Consider the following 6,000-nt stretch of genomic DNA (forward strand, 5'->3'; position numbering starts at 1 on the left):
AAGAGTGGGCTTTGTTGCATTCTAGTCAAATGAACCTCTACAGTGTAGTAAGGAAAGAAACATTTTTGAGCCTACTTTTGTTATGTTAAAAAATGTTCCCATTGCTTATTCAGTGAGAGAATAATTATGTTCTGCTTATGTGTATAGTGTTGGTATTTGAATTCTTGAAGGGAATATGTGGTGCCTATAGTGTAAATACCAATGCCATAAGACCTAGGTAGTAATATTTTTATGTTGAATATGAATATGCCATAATGTATTCTCTGGATTTTCTTCTAGAGAAAATACTAGAAGAAAATATTGAAGAGGATTATAAAGATCTCAGCAGAAATATGGGTTAATTTTTCTTCAATATAATGGAAAATGTATCAAACATTTGGGAATCATGGGACAATGGACAACCTATCAAATGCTCCAAAAATATCTAAGTGAAAATTGATTCTGCACAAATATCTGTAATAGAGTAATAAATTGTCATTTAACATTTATCTATTTAATCTATTTAATCTATTAGTATCACAAATATGTCATGTAATATTAAGCTCTGAAAGAGCTTTTCTAGTTGCTTATTTCATAAAAACTTCCTTTCATGTCCAAAAATATTTACTGTCTATATATACTTTTGAGATATTGAACATAAGTACTGTGTTTTGTTTGCTTTCTTTTGTTGTCACAAAAAAGAACTCTGGAGTAGAGCACATTTTTACTTATACATCCTTGTTGCAGTTCCATTATAAAGGGAAACCAGGAAGCATGGCAGGAATCTAGAGGCAGGGACTAAAGCAGAAGTGATGGAGAAATGGTGTTTACTGGTGTGCTCTTCATCCATTACTCAGTTACCTCCCTTATTCAACCCTGACCCTCATCTCCAAAGGACACCATCCACAATGGGCTTGGTTATTCTTCCTCAATCATGGATCTAAGACCCCCCCCCATTTAGCTAAATGTCAATTAATAGACCCATTTTCTCCTTTTTGGTTCCCCTATTTCAGATGTGTGTCCTAGTTTGTGTCAAGTTAACCAAAACTAACCAACAGGTACATTTTGTATACAGCTCATGACCTCCTGCCAATAGAGAAACTACCCAATAGGGTCTAAGCCCTTCTTTATCAATGAGGAATGTGAAAATGCTCCTACAGACTTGTTTACAGGCCAGTCTAATTGAGCCAATTTTTCAACTGAGAGTCTTTGTTTTCTGATGGACCGTAGATGGATCTAGTTGATAACTAACTAACTAGCTAACCATATTAGAATGTCAAAATGCCCAGTGTTCCACCACTTTATGTGTTTGTTTTGATGGTCTTCTAACACTAGGTCTTTTGCTTTTGTGTTCTGTCCTTTTATGGTGTGTGTGTGTGTGTGTGTGTGTGTGTGTGTGTGTGTGTGTGTGTGTATTGCTGTATACCACCTGTGACAAACATTTCTGGAAGCAAGTAGAGGGCAAGAGATCCTTCAGATGAAGAGTAACAGGAACATTTAGCCTTCCATATGAATGCTGATCATCAAACTCTGGTCTGCTGGGAGACCAAGAATTGTTCTTAACCTCTAAGCCTGTGATACAGCTCCTTCATAATTCTTATAGAAATAAAGTCATTACTTTACTTTTTTACACATGACACGGCCTTTACATGTGGTCCATAATGTCCTTAACATTGATGGCATTCTTCAGTTTCCCCTGAGATAGTATAGTTGTATTGGGCCCCACATGAGAGCCTCCAACATTTCCCTTGGCTACAGTAATGTTCTCACTTTTTGCAGAACTCAGTTGTTAAAAATTACTGTGAATATGAATGTGATAACCAGCATGACAAAAGCCAGGAACCCATTTCAAAGAATAAGACATGCCTCCTGCAAGAAGAGTTCATGAAAGAAACATCATTGGTCATTCATCCTCACATGTATATCTCAAAGCCCTAACTAGAACAAAGTGGTCCAAAATTGTGGAAGCTGTTGCAAAAGCTTTTACACCTTGTAAATATTGGAAAGATATTCCTAATCACTTTAGGTTCTTGAAATTTTTCCTATAGATAAATCCTATAAAAATCATCTATGTAAGGAAGCATTTGGGAGTCTCCCTTTTGATCATCCTCTGGAGAGAACTCACACCGGAAATAAACTCAATAAGAATATCTTAAGGAGAAATACCTAAGGTTAGAATGATGAAAGAGTACACACACACAAAAAGTGAAATCATTTGTGTGTAAACTCTCTGAAGTATCCTCCATTGATTCCAGTGACCTCTAAACCGTGAAAAAAGCCATACTGGAGAGAAAACGTACATTTGTAGTCAACATGGTGAAACATTTAAATATGCAGAAAGCTTAGAGAAACATAAAGTAACTCACAAAAGAAAGAAGCCTTATGCTTGTAAGCATTTTGGAAACATCTTCTCCTGGTTTGGTTATTATAATATTCACAAATGCAGTCACATTGCCTTATGTATGCAAGTATTATGGAAAAATCCTCAATTTCAGTTTATTTAAGGCACATGAAAGAGTTCATTCAAAAGACAGGCCTTATGCATATAATCATTGTGGAAAAACATTCAGTGACTCCAGTAGTCATTACAGACATGTCACAGAAGTCAGTAACCTAATGTGTGTAAGCATTGAAGAATAGATTTTACAAGTTCCACTTGTCACAAGAGTAATAAAACATTCACACTGAAGAGAAATCTTTTGTTTATAAGAAATGGGGAAACTACTTCTTTGCTCTTGTCATTTTTTCAAGAATAAAAGTTCTCACAATGTTGAGGAATTTTATCAGTGTCAACATTTGGAGAAGCCTTCACCACTTCCAGATTCCATAAACCTCGTGCAAAAATTTACATGGGAAAGAAGCCCAATGCATGTACACATTAAAGTATTATGCAAAGTCCTTCATCAGTTTTCTGTTGCCATGATGTTTTCAAGAATTCATTCTGGAGACAAGATCATATGTGTAATTATGTGGAAAATTCTTTAGCAGCTGTATTTACTATTATACTCAAAATTTCACCCACTGGTGAAAGCCTTTATGTTTGGAATAAATGTGAGAAAAACATTCAAAGTGTTTAGAAATCTCATCCTTTTAAGCAGTGTGTTCCTGAAGTTCTGTATTTTACATCTCAGCTCAAGCCCATAATGATCTGACAGTGAAAAGAAGTGCAGTGTGTATCACTTGTACCAGTATTAACTGTGTGACACTGCATTGCATAAATTGCTTCTGTTGTGAGGTAAGACAAAAGAATGTGGTTGAACATATTCTTTGACCAATGTATCCATAGCTTCTATTGTACTTCTATGTCTAAGAGTCTCTTCTATTTCTTGTATTCTATTGGTGATGCTTGCATCTGTAGCTCCTGTTCACTTACCTAGATTTTTCATCTCCAGGATTGGGTGCATCAGCCAGTAATGATTCTTGCCAGAAAATGTGATCATGTTTCTTACCTCATGGATCTTACATGGTGGTAATAGAGAATGAGTTGCTGAAAGCTATCTTCTGATAATCACATGCACAAAAATTGAACTTAAACTAACTTTCTGAAATTGATAGAGATCTTTAGAGTGGAAATGAATAAGTCTATCAAATAAAGCTAGGAAAAGGCAAGAAAACTATTGGAGTAAATGAATAAATTCATTAAAGAAAGCCAAGAGAAAACAAACAAGTGAAGGAAATAAATAAAACTGGTCAAGATCCCCCCAAAAATGGAAATAAAAGCAATAAAGGAAACACAAACTCAGGGAATCCTGGAGATGAAAAATCTAGGTAAGTGAACAGGAGCTACAGATGCAAGCATCGCCAATAGAATACAAGAAATAGAAGAGACTCTCAGACATAGAAGTACAATTGAAGCTATGGATACATTGGACAAAGAATATGTTCCGTTAAAAATTCCTGACACAAAACATCTAGGAAATCTGGGACACTATGAAAAAAAAAACCCAACCTAAGAATAATAGGAATAGATGAATTCAAGGTCAAAGGCCCAGAAAATATTTTTAAGGAAATTGTAGATTAAAACTTCTTTAACCTAAAGATGGAGATGCATATAAAGGTAGAAGAAGCTTAGCAGAACACCAAATAAATTAGTCCAGAAAACAAAGTCCCCTTCCACATAGTAACTAAAGCACTAAACATACAGAACAAAGAAAGAATATTAAAAGCTGCAACTGAAAAAGAACTAATAACATGTAAGTGCAGACCTATTTGAGTTACACCTGACATCTCAGTGGATAATCTAAAAGCCAAAAGTGTCTACTAGACAGATATTCTGCAGACTCTAAAAGATCATGGATATCAGACCAGACTACTATATCCAGCAAATTTTCAGTCACCATAGATGGAGAAAATAAAACATTCCACAATAAAGTCAAATTTAAGCAATATCTATCCAGAAATCTAGCCCTACATAAGGTACTATAAGGAAAACTCCAATCCAGAGAGGTTAACTACACCTATGACAATACAGGAAATAAATAATCTCACACCAGAAAAAAAGGGAGGCACACAGACCAACACACACACTACCATCACCACCAACAACAAAGTAATAGGAATTAGCAATCATCGGTCATTTCTATATCTCAATGTCAATGGATTTAAGTCCCCAATAAAAAGACACAAAATAACAGAGTTAATTCAAACACTGGATCTATCCTTCCAGTGCTTGTAAGAAACACACCTCAACATCAAACATAGATAGTAACTCAAAGTAAAGGATTGAAAAAAAATTTCCTGAGGAAATGAACCTAAGAAACAAACTGGTGTAGTCCATCTAATATTTGACAAAATAGACAAAATTATCAAAATAGACAGGGAAGGATACTTTCTACTCATCAAAGGGAAGATCTAACAACACAATCTTTTAATTCTTAACAACTATGCTCAAAATGCAAGGGTACATGCATTTGCAATGGTGATACTATTAGAGCTTATATCACTTACTGACTCTCACATATTATTAGTTGGAGTTTTCCATACCCTACTATCAGCAATGGACTACTCATCCAGACAAAATTTGAACAGAGAAATACTGGAGCTAACAGATGTTATTAACCAAATGAACCTAACAGATATCTATAGAATATTTCACCAAAACAAAGAAAAATATATTTCTTCTCAGCACCTCATGGGACATTCTCCAAATGTGATCACATACTTGGTCACAATCTCAATAGGTACAATCAAATTGAAATAATCCCTGCATCCTATCAGACTGCCACTGATTAAAACTGGATTTCAACAACAACAGAAACAAGGGAAATCTTACAAACTCATGGAAACTGAGTAGCATTCTCCTCATTGACTGCTGGGTCAAGGACAAAATAAAGAAAGAAACCAAAGACTTTCTAGAATTGAATGAAAATGAATGAACAATATACCTAATCTTATAGCAATACCTATGTACACTTGATTTTGAAAAAAAAGCCAGAAATACAAAATTCAAGCATCTTCAACAAATGGTACTTGTCTTATTGGATGTGTGCATGTAGAAGAATGCAAAATTATCCATTTATATCACCCTGCACAAAACTCAATTCCAAGTGGATCAAAGATTTAAACAAAAACCAGATACCCTGAAACTGATAGAAGAGAAAGTGGGGAATCACCTTGATATCCCTGGCACAGGAGACGATTTCCTTAATAAAACAATGTTAGCACAGTCACTAATACAACAATAAATAAATGTGACCTCATGAAATAAATGCTCTATAAGGCAAAGGACAATAGAATAAAATGACACCATACAGTATGGGACATTATATTCACTGACCCCACATTTAACAAAGGCCTAATATCCAATTCCATAAAGAATTCAATAAAAAAAGACGTGAATAAACCAAATAATACAACTAAAAATGGCCTACACATCTAAACATAAATTCTCTACAGGAATTCTCAAGAGAAAATCTCAAATGACTGAGAAATACATAAAGAACTGTTCAGCATCCTTCACCATAGAGGAAATGCAAACAAAATGATTCTGCAATTTTATCTTATACCTGTCAGAATGGCTAA

Source organism: Peromyscus maniculatus, chromosome 22, assembly GCF_049852395.1.
Source record: "Peromyscus maniculatus bairdii isolate BWxNUB_F1_BW_parent chromosome 22, HU_Pman_BW_mat_3.1, whole genome shotgun sequence".
NCBI lineage: Eukaryota > Metazoa > Chordata > Mammalia > Rodentia > Cricetidae > Peromyscus > Peromyscus maniculatus.